Raw genomic sequence first — 15,898 nt, 5'->3', positions numbered from 1 at the left:
GATGGGATTATGACTTTGGGAACCTTTTGTAGAACATGTTTGGCAGGTTTAAACTTTAGTACACTCCCTTTGGGTGGTTCTTAACCTAAACTCCATGCTCGTGACTTACGACAAACCCTTGATTCATGGTCGATCCGTTCAGGTATCCTTAATATCAATGAAACTTAGGTGTTGAGAAGGTGTAAACCATAATCCACAAAAATGGATGGTTGATATTAAGGATAACATGATCCATCCCATGACCTTTGTTTGGTGTGATTTGCTTGATCCTCTTAATTTCTCTCCAGGCAGTGCAACCTGATAGATGTTCAAGCGGATCCAGCCATCCTGATTGACATGCCATTGCATTGCATAACATCATTCGCACATTTGCATCCAACATCTCATGCTTATTCATTTGCAGGGTATTCCTTTTCAAAAGGGTGGTGCCTTAAAATTGAATAAGCAGTGCATCGCATACCATACGTACTAACCCTTGTTTGTTTTGCAGGTGTCACCGCAGTGTCTAATGTTTGTTCCCTGTTTCAGGCAGTTATTGGTCCCAACCGAGTTCACAGGGACCCGACAAAGGAAAACCGTCCACGACTAGCAATGGACCAGATACAGAAAGAACTGGCTGATATGCGTGAAAGGATGGATCAGTTCATGAAATTGATGACTGGTATGGCAGAAGGCCAGACAAAGCTGAAGGAATTGGTTGAGCAACCGAGGCCCGATCCAGAGGTGGAAATACCAAGTGCTGAGGGGAACCCTGGTAACCCTGGGAACACTGATAACCCTGTGAACACTGGAAACGCGGGTAACGCAAATGTTGATGGAAACCCGGGTAATGTTGGCAACACGGGAAATGTTGGGAATGGTATTGGCGGAAGGTACAATGTGAATCAAGGGATTCGGATAACGGGCGCCCCGTTACTGAAGATTGTCAGTATGATCAATTTTCTTTGCACGACGAGGCCCTCGAGACCACTCGCCGTATGGATGAGCTTGCTGAGAAGCTCAAATCTTTGGAGTCTCAAAGTTCCTTAGGTTTTGATGTCACCAATCTTGGTCTGGTTCAGGGAGTAAGGATCCCTCACAAGTTCAAACCCCCTACTTTTGAGAAATACAATGGAGCTTCTTGCCCACGCACTCATCTCCAATCTTATCTGGGAAGGTTGGGAGCTCACACTGAAGATGGAAAGCTGTGGATGTACTATTTTGAAGACAGTTTAACTAGAGCTTCTCGTGAATGGTATTCTCATTTGTCTCGTACTACCATCAAGAGCTGGAAAGACTTGGCAGAGGCTTTTGTCAAGCAATATCAATACAACTTGGACATGGCTCCAAATCGGACCTTGTTGCAAGGAATGTCTCAGACTGCCAAGGAAACCTTTAGAGAATATGCTCACCGTTGGAGACAGATTGCTGCATCCGTCCAACCCCCTATGTCTGAAAGGGAGATGGCGGACATGTTCATGAACACTCTTCAAGGCAATTATATCGAGAGATTGGCTGCTTTCCCGTCAATCAGCTTTGCAGAGATAGTGATTGCTGGAGAAAGGATCGAGAGTCTGTTGAAGATGGGTCGAATTCAAGACAACAGTGCTTCCAACTCATCAGTTCCCAAGAAACCGTTTGCTGGTAACGGTCAACGAAAAAGAGAAGGTGAGACGAGCGTTGTATATGCCGGCAGAGGCAGGGGCAGAGGACGCCCTAATTATTATCAAGATCAAGTGGCCGCAGTCACTATTCCAACACCTGTTCCTCAACCGCAGTATCATCCGCAACAGCAACCCAGGTACAACAATCAACAACAAGGAGGTAATCTGGGTCAGCAGAGACCCTATCAACAACGTCCAAGGCAGGCGGACCGGGTCATTGAGCCAATCCCAATGCCTTATTCTGTATTACTTCCCAAGCTGATTGACATGAATCTGGTTACGTTGAGAACTCTGGCCCCACCGATCGATCCCAACAATCTGCCTAGAGGTTATGATGTCAACGCCAGATGTGCTTTTCACTCCAACGCACCTGGCCATACTACAGATAATTGCAAGGCTCTCCAGCTAAAGGTACAAGATTTGAGAGATGCCCAGGCCATCAATTTTTCTCCGATGCCTAATGTTATCCAAAACCCGATGCCAGCTCACGGCCGGCAGAGGATTAATGCTGTTGATAGTGGGGAAACTTTGAATTTGGTTTCTGATGTGACTAAAGTGAAGACTTTGCTATCGGTGATCAAACACCGACTCTTGAAAGGACGGATTTTCCCGGGTTGTGGGGAAGAGTGCAGAAATTGTCAAGACGCCGAGAACGGATGTGATAGTTTGAGAAAGGGTATTCAACAACTGATAGATGAAGGTTGTCTCCAGTTCGATCAGACTCGTCCAGTGAAGAATGATGTGTCGACAGTAACGTTTTATTTCACTCTTGAAGAAATATATGTTCCCGAGAGACCCGCTCCGACAATAATATATTTCCCAGAAAGTCCAGCACCAATTTACTCAGACAACCCTCAATCGACTTTGATTGGTCCGGTCACCATCACGGTACCAGGACCTGTTCCGTATGAGAAAGACAATGCTATCCCGTGGCACTATGGGGCTGATATCTACTGCCAGGGGCAGAAAGTTAACGAAGAAGACATTGACATTGGTAGCTCCGCTGTAGACAATGTTGGAGGAATTGGTGGCTTCACTTGTAGTGGACGCCTATTTGCACCATCAACATTGCGCATGAATGCTGAAGCTGAGGCAGCTGCCAAGGCTAAAGGAAAACAGGTATCCACCGAAGAGGTTACTACCGAGGAAGCTCCTCCTAAGACCGCATTCGAGAAGGAAGTGGATGCGTTTATGAGGATTATCAAGAAAAGTGACTACAAGGTAGTCGACCAGCTAAATCAGACACCCTCAAAGATCTCCATTCTCTCACTATTGATGTGCTCTGAGGCACACAGAGCAGCCTTGTTGAAAGTACTGAATATGGCTTATGTTCCCCCAGAGATAACTATTGACCAGCTGGAGTCGGTAGTTTCGAATGTACACACTAGCCATGCGATAGGTTTCACCGATTATGACCTAACATCTTAGGGCAGGAATCACAACAAAGCCTTGCATATCACAATGGAATGCAAAGGGACGGTGCTTTCCCATGTTTTGGTTGATACAGGTTCTTCTCTGAATATTCTCCCAAAGAAAGCCTTAACGAAGTTGGATTACGATGGCATCATCCTGAGGCCAAGTAATTTAGTTGTGAGGGCTTTTGATGGCTCTAAGAGAGCCGTCTTTGGCGAAATTGAGTTGCCAGTTAAGATTGGACCGTAGGTGTTCAAGAGCACCTTTCATGTGATGGATATCCAGCCTGCCTATAGCTGTCTGCTAGGTCGGCCCTGGATTCATGCTGCCGGTGCTGTTACTTCTACTCTCCACCAGAAGCTCAAATATGAACTAGAAGGTCAAGTCGTCACTGTCTGTGGTGAAGAGGATATTTTTATTAGCCACATGTCTATGTTTAAGTATGTGGAGATGGATGGCGAGATGCATGAGATGCTGTGTCAAGGCTTCGAAGCCATAAACATCAGTGAGGTCGCGCCCGAAGCTGTCTTTTCACCTAAGTCTGAGAAGGTCGGGACTTCTATCTCTTCATACAAGCAAGCTGTTGAAGTGGTTAAGGCTGGTAATGCCCAAGGCTGAGGCAAATTTGTGGAGCCAATCATAAAAGAAGACAAGTTTGGATTGAGGTATACTCCGGGGTCTCAGAAGAATGAAGCTGATACTTTCTCCAACGGGGGTTTGGTTTCTCCCCACACCATCAATGCTGCAGATGAAGACAAGGCTGACAGTGACTGTGACTTAGATAGCTGGATTCGCCCGTGTGTCCCAGGAGAAAAGCTCGACAATTGGTCGTCTGAAAAAGTCGTTCGGTTTACTCTACTGAAGGAGTAAGTTTTATTGTTTTCCTTTTATCACATGCATAACAAAGTCTTACACTTTGATCAAGGTGTAATGACTCATCTGTAGGGCCATCCATTTAGTTACATTTCGCAATTATTTTCATCATCAATAAAGGATAGCTTTTGCAAACAATTTTGTGTTCTCTTTCTTTCAATTATTTTTACTTTTACAAAAACGGCAATGTTTCTTTTTCATGTTTCTTTTTCGTTTTTCTTTCCAAAAAACACCTCATAAAACTGATCACCCGAATCTCACTGCTAACGACACTGTTATGGCCAAGTATGACTTCGACAATCCTATCTATCAAGCCGAAGAAGAGGTTGAGGAAGATTGTGAATTGCCTAAGGAGTTAGCCAGGTTGTTGAAACAGGAGGACCGAGCTATCACACCTTATCAGGAGGTGGTTGAGACCATCAACATTGGTATCGAAGACGACAAGAAAGAGATCAAGATCGAGGCCAGTCTACAGGCCGAGAGGAAAAGACCGTTGATCATGTACTTGACTGTGTTAGAAAGGTCAATGGGTTGTGTGCTCGGTCAGCATGACGAGTCAGGTTGAAAAGAGCATGCAATATACTACCTTAGAAAAAAGTTTACTGACTGTGAACAAAGATACTCACTGCTCGAGAAAACTTGCCGCGCTTTGGCATGGGCTGCTCGCCGACTAAGACAATATATGTTGACTCACACGACTCTATTGATATCAAAGATGGATCAAGTCAAGTATATTTTTGAAAAGCCAGCAGGGTTGCTAGGTGGCAAATGATGCTGACAGAGTATGACATCCAATACACTTCACAAAAAGCCATCAAAGGAAGTGTCTTGTCAGACTATCTTGCCGCGCAACCGGTTGATGATTACCAACCTATGAGGTTCGACTTTCCTGATGAGGACATCATGTTTCTCAAATCGAAAGATTGCGAGGAACCACTCCCGGAGGAGGGGCCTGACCCTGAATCCAAATGGATTATGATGTTTGATGGGGCGGTCAACGTCAATGGTCGCGGAGTTGGTGCAGTGTTGATCACACCGGAGGGGGTTCATATGCCATTTTGTGCCAGAATAACTTTTCCCTGCACCAACAATGAAGCCGGACGAAGCAGAATGGGTCCGTTCTCGATACAGCCAGCTAAGCCTAGTTGAGGAAAAGAGACTAGCAGCTATATGCCATGGCCAGCTATATCAGAGACGGACGAAGAGAGCGTTTGATCAGAAAGTGCGCCCTCAGGAGTATCGAGTCTGTGAATTGGTACTCAAAAGAATTCTTCCTCCCAACACAGATCACAGGGGCAAATGGACACCGAACAACGAGGGTCCATACGTGGTTAAAAGAGTTTTCTCTGGCGGAGCTCTGATGCTAACAACCATGGATGGCGAAGACTTCCTGTCCCCTGTCAACTCAGACGCAGTTAAAAAATACTTCGCATAAAATAGACCCGATGGACAGTAAAAAGAATAGTCCAGGCAAAAAAGGGGCATCCCGACGAACCAAAAAAAAAGAATAAAGAGGTTCGGGCCAAAATTAGGGATATAAAAAAAAATGTACACCCGGTGAGTCGAAAACCCGAAAGGGCGGCTCAGGCAAAAAAGGGTATCCCGGTGGATTGAAAACCCAAAAGGGCGGTCCACACAAAAGTTAGGGAATAAGCGAATAAATGCAATCTGAGTTCATCCGTGTTATATCACCGTTTCATTCAATCCGGCAATCTTCAAAGGTAAAAGATCGACTAATCATCCACTTCAGAAAGCAAGATGAGCAGAACGTCTTGAGGACATACGAGCCATAGCAGAGTCGAAACTCGGTGGGACCCCGTTTCCATATTGCCATTAGGATAGTTTCTCTTGTTCAATTTATAGCGATCGCCTCTTTCCAGGGATCAGCTTCCTGATGTACTCGCCTATTCCTGGCACAAAATTTTCAACCAACGAAAGTCGAATAATTCAGTTAAAAAGCCTCTTTACTTTTCATTTATCAGTTTGTTTGTAAAAGATGTCTGAATTCTTGAGGAAACATATTGCATCTGAATGTAATGGTGGCTTTTGCAGATGACTCGCGCAGGAAAACAGTCAAAATTGCTTTGAATGTGCTTAATCCCGGAGGGTGAATTCAAACCGAGTAATTCCCCAGGGCATACGTGTATTTTTTGGTTACAGGTCACAGGAACCGGATGCCAAGTCATGAATCCTCACCCCCAAGCGGTTGACAAAGCCTCTCCTCTGCAGAGCAGGTTCCCCAGTAGAGTAGACAGTATCCAGACTGTATATCCCCAGTAGAGTTGACAGTATCCAGACTGTATATCCCCATCGGAGTCGACAGTGCCAGACTATATCTTCCCAGCAACAGCGGAGTAGTCGCATACCCAACAGACAAGAGGGTGGTGTTCCCAGTGTTCATCTCGTCCCCAGTAGTTTATTTTTTTAACAGATTTATTTTAATCCCCAGCCTGAGGACGATTAGCAAGTTCATATCCCCAGCAAAGGTCGATTCCTACGACATTTCCCCAGGAAGTGCTTTCCTCACAGACTCTCCTCGCAGAGCCTCGCCAAGCAAAGTTTCCATAGTTGATACTTCCCCAGCAAGGTCAACTTTTCAAAAGAGGCCGATTTATTTTTGGTGGCTCCCCGATCCCGGCAGACGGATCGTTCCCCACAGAGTATTCAAAGATTGATACAGCGATCCGCTCCCTACCAGAGTTGCTTCCCCAAGCAGATTTATTTTTTTCTTTTTACACCATGCATAACATTTGCATTTGCATGCATATCATATCAAGCATACACATAAGCTGATAAACAGGTCCTCCAAAGTAGACTGAAGAATTGCTTTACAACCAGAGTCATGAGATCCAGCCAGAGGATCAAGTGTGAGTGATCCAGCCTGAGGGTCATTTTTGAAGATTCAGCCTGAGAATCGTTTTCCAGTGATCCAGCCTGAGGGTCATTTTGAAGATTCATCCTGAGAATCGTTGTTCCAGTGATCCAGCCTGAGGGTCATTTTTGAAGATTCAGCCTAAGAATCATTTTCCAGAGATCCAGCCTGAGGGTCATTTCGAAGATTCAGCCAGAGAATCGACTACGAGTGTTATTTCCCCAGCAAGCCAGCTGGAGGAATAGATTGACAACTCAACAGAAAATCAACCTACAAGAGGATCCAGCCCGCGGATCGCAATTAAAAAACAAAGTCTAATCGAAGAGTCGTTATAACATGTTCTAGCCTGAAGAATATGTACGAAGCCCAAGAGTAGGATATTCTCGAAGCTGCATATCTAACATGAAGATATGGCGCAGATTTCGAAAGAGAGTCAACCAACGCATGCCTCAGATGCGAGATCCTGATGATAGGAATTTATCATCAAATCAATCCAAATCTAGCCAGAAGATCGAAGTCAGGTCTAGCCCGAAGACCGGAAATAGATTCAGCCAGAGAATCGAAACAATTCAGATCTAGCCAGAAGATCGAAGAAGATCTAGCCAGAAGATCGAAGTCAGGTCTAGCCCGAAGACCGGAAATAGATTCAGCCAGAGAATCGAAACAATTCAGATCTAGCCAGAAGATCGAAATAGATTCAGCCAGAAAATTGAAACAATTCAGATCTAGCTAGAAGATCGAAGAAGATCTAGCAAGAAGATCGAAGTCAGGTCTAGCCCGAAGACCGGAAATAGATTCAGCCAGAGAATCGAAACAATTCAGATCTAGCCAAAAGATCGAAGTAGATTCAGCCAGAGAATCAAAGAAAATAGATTCAGCCAGAGAATCGAAACAAAGGAGATCTAGCCAGAAGATCGAAGAAGATCTAGCCAGAAGATCGAAGAAGATCTAGCCAGAAGATTGAAACCGTATCCAGCCCGAGGATCAAAATTAACATCCAACCAGAGGACTAAATTGAGTATAGATTTAGCCAGAGGATCGAAACTCTAGATTAAGTCAGAAGACTGATTCAGATTCATCTAGAGGATCGGAAGAGAAATAAGCAACGCGGTGTACTTCAGCATTTTTGTGGTGTTCTCGGACCGCAAATTTTCGGTCTGTCTTTGGTATTCAATCACAGCTCACCCTGTTTGTCTGATAAACTGTTCGCTTTCATCCTGCTCGGGTTAGCTGATGACTGAATAGGGGCAGCTGTAACACCCCAAAATTTGGCCTCCTTATTCACGCATTCATTTTTAGGTCATTTAACATTAGATACATTGCATTTCATCATGTCAATCGGGATTAGCTCCAAGAAGCTTGAACATCATCCAGGACACTTTGTGGGTTCTATTTAGATGATCAGTCAACACAAGGGAAAGACTTGAGTTACTTCCAACAGGGGTCTATTCGTCAGTCAAAACGTTAATCTTGAAGGAGCAAAGGTTTGTTCATGAGCTGTCATGCTCGCTAGGCGAAGCCCACGTGTTATGCAAACAAAAAATAAATAAATTAAATAAATAAATAAAATGAATAAATAAATAAAAGAAAAAATCTCATGCTTGGACCTCTCTCATTTGAGCCCACAAAGCCATGAAAATCAGGTTATAAAAGAGGGAGAACAGACAGAAAAAGGAAGAGAAGCAAAACACTCTGAGGTTTTCTTGGAACAAAACCCTGGACAAAACCTGGAGAGAAACCTAGACAGAGAGAGTGAGAATTAATCTGCAGCAACCTCCAGGAAACTCTGAAAGGTTCATTCTGACTCATACACTTTCAGCTCAAGCAAACCCTAACATTGGTTTGCAAATCCATCCGTGCCATTTGATTTCAACCGATCTCTCCAATCAGGTTTGCCCTTATTCCCATTACCTTTGTGCTTTGAAGTTGAATACTCTGAATGTTTGAGGTATGATGGATGAATTTCATTAGGTTTTTGCCCACGGGTTCATAATTATGTATGAATGTATAAATAATGCCTTGAATGCTTAATCGTTTAATTTCTGAAGTGTATGCCACAGGGTTTGAGGTTTCTGAAACCATACTGTTATCCATGAAAAAAATGCTTATCGTGTTTCACTAACCCTTTTGTTGAGTTTTTGTGAAGGCTCACATGACTTTTGCAGGGATAGCTCGCTGGATATTCCACTTTGCTTGTGGGATACCATTTGGGAGATTTATTCTGATTGCCTTGTTGGCACGTTTACTTTATACATGTTTGTTTTGTATGTGTTCGTATCCCCACAAGTAGCGCGGTTCCTTCGTCAATGACTGCCTTTTTGCATGAGCATCCCTAACCCTACCAACTCATTGATTTTTCTTCTCCTAAGAACACGTTAACTCCTTCTACTACAGGCGAGTAAGTCTCCAAAGGTCGAGCATCCGGTAGATTGTGTAGTAACGTCGTTCGTCCAAAACCCAATCCATAACCCCGTAGTTAGCCGAACTACGGCTTGCTCTGATTCTCATTCCAGATGAGATACGTAGGCATAAGACGCGATGTCTTAGCGAGCATAATTACCCTTAACCCCTAGGTAGCCGAGCTACGAAGACTCTGATTCTCATATTCATATGAGATACGTATGCAGTGGACCGTGCGAGTCATTTTCTTTTGACCCTTTTTTTTAGTAAATAACACATTAGATAAACCCACACCCTTTAGACAAGAACTACAAAAGTGGATCCAGTAGAGTACTACAGATGCGTAGGGGTGCTAATACCTTCCCTTCGCATAATCGACTCTCGGACCCAAGATTTGGTTGCAAGACCCTGTCTTGTCCTTTCCTTTTTTTAGGTTTACTTCGAGCGTTTCCTTTCCCTCCTTTGGGATAAATAACGCACGGTGGAGACTCTCCTGTCTTTCTTCGCCGGTTTTTTTTTTCGCATTCCATTTTTCAGGTTGCGACAAGTAGAAGTAGAAGATTAAAGGTTCAATGGAGCATACCTCTGGTTTTCTCTTCTTCATTTTCATCACCTCCAAATTTCAATAAGTTCCAAGATAATCCTCCGTCTTGTAGGTCGGTGGATCTTCATCTTTGCTTGTTTATTGAATTTTTGATACCACATTGTAGCTTGTGTAGTGGAGAATCAAAACTCCAAGGTTTGATGGTTTGATTCTCCTCCACCTCCATTTAATTACAGATTTTGTGCTTAGGGTTCTTGACTTTAATTTCTCAATTTCCAGAATTAACTAATTTGTGGTTATAATGGATGAGGGATTAGGATAGAGGAGGTTGAGAGGAGTAAGAAAGTGGTGCTTTTTCTTGATTTCGGCCAACTCCGCCGCCTCCGGTGTGGTGGTGCCGGAGCTCTGGTGGTGGTTCATTTTTGACATGAAAATTGGAAGTAGATGTGTAGAGAAGACCAAATGAGTTTGCTGAATTTTTGCTTTTCCCTTTACAATTTCTGTTGGGCTTAACCATTAAGTCCAATAGTTTGCTTTCCATACTCCTAGTTTGCTTAATACTTGCTGAACCCAACTACACTTACTGTTATTTGGGCTCATTCTATTGGGCCCAAATCCCCTTTTGCTGGATTCTGCACTATATTCAGGGCTTGCACCCCCCTTGCCCAATATTTTAATTATCACTTTAACTACCTTTAATTCGATGTTATTTTGTGTTGATATTTTTGGTAATTGTTTTGTTAGCATTGTAATTAGGTTCAATTAGGATTTATATTTTAATTAGAATTTAGGAATTAATTGTATTTTTGTATAGTTTTCTAATTAGATTTTAATACAGTTAGAGTAGGAATTAGAAAATAGTTAGATTTTAGCTGACTCTTGAATATTATGTTATTTTAGAATTTAGGACTTAATCAATTTGTAGGTTCTAATTAAACTTTAATTAAAATTAAATTTGTGTCCACGATTGGTTATTTTTGTGAATTGACCATTTTACCCCTTAGGGTTATTTTGGCATTTTGACCATATAAGCACATGCTCCCCTAGGATTTTAACATAGGTCTTTAATCAACTTTAATCAAACAATGCATGATCCCTTAGGATAGTTTCTAATAATTACTAACTTCTAGATTAGGATTAACCTAGTTCTCTAAACCAAAATAAACCCATGATTAAATTGATCAAAAGCAATTTTGATTAATTAAGTCCTTTGAACTTGTATAATCCCACAATCTAATTTGGGTGATCAAAAGATCCTTGGTTACTTAATAAGACTGTCATACGGTGAACTGACTTTGTGTGTTTTGCTTCGGAAAACAAATGTCGCGGATAGCAAGAGTCGCCACCGACTTTTCTTTTATCCCATAAGGAAAGGTGGAAAAGAACAGGAAAGACCTTGATTAGATTTTTGGGTTCGGGAGGTACATTATACAAAGGGAAGGTGTTAGCACCCTTTGTATCCATGGTTATCCATGGGCTCTTAATTGCTTGATCACTTATGTTATTTTTTTCTTGTCTGAAAAAGTGTTTGTGAATTGTTTAGAAAATGTTTTGAAAAAGAGAATTTAACTTTGTAATGATTCTCATATGAATGTATACAAAGTGGTTATCTCGTTTAGTTTTGAAAATGGTTTAGAAAAATATAACTCAGTAATGATTCTAGTATGAATGTATACCAAGTGGTGATTTTCTAGTATTTGTGAAGTGTGAAAAGTATTTTTAAATTGTGAGTAAGCAATTAAGAGTTATACCTATCCAAGGTCTTGATGGGCATTTCCTATCCTTGTGAGGGTAAAACCGTCCTTATTATTGAGAAATAAGTAGTTTTATCCTTTGGATGTAAAAGGGTCATCGTAGGGTCATCGATTGGTCATTGAAAGCAACGGTGGTAAGGATACCTTAGCATTCGAAGGGACTATCATCATTTAACCGTAGGCTACACCGAAGGGTCATCGAGGGACAAAATCATATATTCGAAGGCGACATCCGAGGGACTATGATTTATTTTAGAGGGACATGATGATTTAATCGAAGGGTCTTGGCTAAGGGTATCCCCACATTCGCGGGACATGACCGTAATACCGTAAGGCAACAAAGAGAGGTCCAAGATCACATATTCAAAGGCAATATTTTGAAATTAAGTATTTAAGATGAATTTCCATATTATGATCAATTAGGATGAATCTCCACATTAAAATTAATTAAGTAATTAGGATGAATCTCCACATTAAAATTAAGTAATTCAGAATCCATCTCCATACGGGTTTCCCACACATAAAGTGGAATACCTAGCCGGCCGTTTCCTCGGGAATATGTAAGCCTTTACACAATTCAGCACACGGGTTAGAACATCGAGATAAAGTACAATTGAAAATTGCACCACAAAATAAACACAACAGTCATAAAGTCAGGCCAAATAATGCAGAATTATAATAAATCTTGATTAGATAAACATAAGGCAGAACGAAAAAGAAACAAAACAGCCACTGTCCCGTTCGCTCCTGCTTCGCCTAGCGAAGGCTTAGCGAGTGCTCGCTACAGGCTCGCTTAGCGATGTGCTAGCGAGCGGCTACGGGTTTTGAGTTTGATAGCAGCATGATCTCCGAAACTCTGAACTTTATGGCATTTAATTACAGGAATAACATGGACAAACATTCAGGATATTCAGGCATACTTAAATTCACATGTGAAATCAAATTACATATCCGAAAATTTAATCATGATGCCTTATGTATGTAGAGATTACCGATTAAAAGCATAAAACAGTAGTGATGCGCAAACCTGTTTGCAACTGAGCTGCGATGTTGAAGGGGCTGACCACTCTTGGTATCAGATGGAGTTGGGCAAAGGTAACTTCGGTGCGGATGAGCGGCCTTCAGGGTTTCTTTACTCGGAATTCTCTGAGTTAGTCTCCAGGGTTTCTATGCCAGGGTTTCTGTCTGTCTTCGTCTGTCTATTTTCGTGACTGAAGTGTCGGTATTTATAGTGATTGTGGTGACCTAATGGGCTCAGAATGAAGCCCGAAAATTTTGATATATCGCAAGCTTCGCTAGGCGAAGGAGTTGCTCGCCTAGCGAGCAAGCTAGTTTGGGCCTTTTTCTAGATTGGGTCTGTTGTGAGCTGGGCTTTTGTTCCTTTAAGGTCAGTGCCTTGCAGAATAAGTTGGAGTGCTTCGAGAAATGTTTTGCAAGATTAATGGGCAAATTTTGGGGTATGACAGCTGCCCCTGTTCAATATTCTTGAACCGAGAGAGTTAGGATGGCAAGTATGCCGTTCGTGGTCTGGAGGTGGAAGATTATTGAACACTAGAATGCCCCAAAAATTTGCACTTGTCAATTAGTCTTGATGGAGATGGGCTTAAAGATGCCATCCAGGAAGTTTGATGATGAGAGCTTCAGATTGTGTCGTACGTTAGACGATATCTGAAGACATGGGTGTCATACCGGGTCGTACGTTAGACCGTATAGTGAGTCGCCCATTAGGCTGTCGACTTCGCTGGGGAGTCGGAGTGTGTTATATACTGCTGGGGATAAAGGATCAGGATGGATCATACGCTAGACCGCATCTGAATAGTAGAATGAGTTGTCCATTAGGCGGGTGACTTCACTGGGGATGAGAGATCAGAATGGATCGTACGCTAGATCATATTTGAGGGGATGAACATCCAAATGGGTCGTACGCTAGGCCGTATTGGAGTTGCAAAAGGAGCCGTCTATTAGGCTGTCTCCGAAGAAATAAGGATCAGAATGGATCGTATGCCAGATCGTATCTGAATTGCAGAATGAGCCGTCCATCAGGCTGTATCTGAAGGAATAAGGATCAGAATGGATCGTATGCCAGATCGTATCTGAATCGTGGAATGAGCCGTCCATTAGGCTGTATCTGAAGGAATAAGGATCAGAATGGATCGTGTGCCAGATCGTATCTGAATTGCAGAATGAGCCGTCCATTAGGCTGTCTCCGAAGAAATAAGGATCAGAATGGATCGTATGCCAGATCGTATCTGAATCGTAGAATGAGCCGTCCATTAGGCTGTATCTGAAGAAAGTAGTCGTACGCTAGACTACACCTCGGAATGTACCGTACGCTAGGTAGTATCTGAGGAATGAAGATCCAAATGGGTCGTACGCTAGGCCATATTGGAGTAGTTGAGGCAATCATATGTCGGGTTGAATCAGAATGAACCGTATGTTAGGCTGTATCTGATAATATTCGTATATGTTGTATTTGCAGCAAATGTCTGGGATGTGCTTGTCGGAATGGACGTTCATGTAGATTATATCTGAAAGATGTATCTGAATCTTGGATGTGATTGATAACGGTGTTTGTCTGAATGAATTTCTTAATTTGACAATACTGGGAGGATAATTAACCTGAAAAGAAAAGTTAGCTTCATGCCATGTCATGATGCATGAGATGTTTTATGCTTGCGAAAATAGATGCGAATGCTGTATGCACGCGTATGCTGTGAAATGATGTAATGAATGAATTATGCATCTGAGAAGTTTTTCCTGGCGACTCCACTGGGGAAAATAAATCCCGAAATACTGGTTGGAGATATTTGTGTTAATGACCCTTTCTCAGCTGGGGGGTACTTGGTTTCTGTCTGGTGGCAGAAATATTCAACAGAGCCTGGCTGGGGATGGATGAGATGATCAGCCTGTCTGGTGATTCTGACCTCTTCTGGGAAATAGCTGGTTTTGCCGGGGAATAACGCCAATTCCTTCTGGGGAATAACAGGCTTGCCGGGGGAATAGAATTGGTAGCGGATTCATTGGAAGCATGGTTAGGCCTCCTCCTTGATCCTGAAGTCTAGTAGTAATTGTTATTGTCTATTTTATGCATGTATTTTGATAAACATCGATCATATTCAAATGCATATATCAATTCAAATTAAATCAATGGACGTTTATGCAAGCCAAACAGAAAAAGTAAAACAAAAGCATTTTTTTTTTTGGAAATAAAATTGTATTGAGTTTGGAAGAGGGCCTATAGACAGGCAATTTGTGTACAAAGAGACAGAAATCCTAGTAAGAGGAAATCGTCGAGAACATAAAGAAAAAGCTATGAAGGAAAAGTCCTATCGATTTTAATTCTGCTACTATCATTATGTCTTCAAGCATCTCATCTCCAGCTGTCGGATAGAAGTGATTGGCTTGTTCAGTCCCTTGAACTTGGATGAAGCTGTCTGAGAACGGGACATAGTCATACGCTTTTAATCCCTAGTTTTTGCTTGGACCGCCTTTTCAGGTTTTCAGTCCACCAGGATACCCTTTTTTGCCCAAGCCGCCTTTTCAGGTTTTCGACTTGCCGGGTGTACATTTTTATATGTTTATCCCTAATTTTTGCCTAGGTACGTCGACCTAGCGGGTCTCTTTTATGCGTAATATTTTTTGACTATGTCTGCGTTCACGGGATGTGGGAAGTCTTCGCCATCCATTGTAGTGAGTATCATGGCTCCACCAGAGAATACCTTCTTAACTACAAATGGCCCTTCGTATGTGGGAGTCCATTTGCCCCTGGGATCACCTTGTGGTAGAATGATACGCTTGATAACTAAGTCGCCGATTTGATACACCCGTCTCTTGACCTTTTTGTTGAATGCCTGGGTCATGCGCTTCTGATATATCTGCCCATGACAAACAGCCGCCAGTCTCTTTTCATCAATCAAATTTATCTGATCGAGTCGAGTCTGAATCCATTCATCCTCGTCTAAACCTGTCTCTTTCATGATTCTTAGAGAGGGAATGTGAACCTCTACCGGTAGGACGACTTCCATTCCATAGACTAAAGAGAAAGGAGTTGCCCCTGTCGAAGTGCGTACTGAAGTGCGATAACCATGAAGAGCAAATGGTAACATCTCATGCCAGTCTTTGTACGTTACTGTCATCTTTTGTATGATCTTCTTGATATTCTTATTAGCAGCCTCCACGGCGCCGTTCATCTTTGGCCGGTACGGAGAAGAGTTATGGTGTTTTATCTTGAATTGCGTGCAGAGTTCAGTAATCATCTTGTTGTTCAAATTAGTGCCATTATCAGTGATAACTCTTTCAGGGACGCCATATCGGCAAATAAGACTATTCTTGATGAACCGTGCCACCACATTCTTGGTAACAGAAGCAAATGAGGCTGCCTCTACCCACTTTGTAAAGT

This window comes from Lathyrus oleraceus, chromosome 1 (assembly GCF_024323335.1).
Source record: "Lathyrus oleraceus cultivar Zhongwan6 chromosome 1, CAAS_Psat_ZW6_1.0, whole genome shotgun sequence".
NCBI lineage: Eukaryota > Viridiplantae > Streptophyta > Magnoliopsida > Fabales > Fabaceae > Lathyrus > Lathyrus oleraceus.
Note: the sequence above shows the minus strand (reverse complement) of the source record.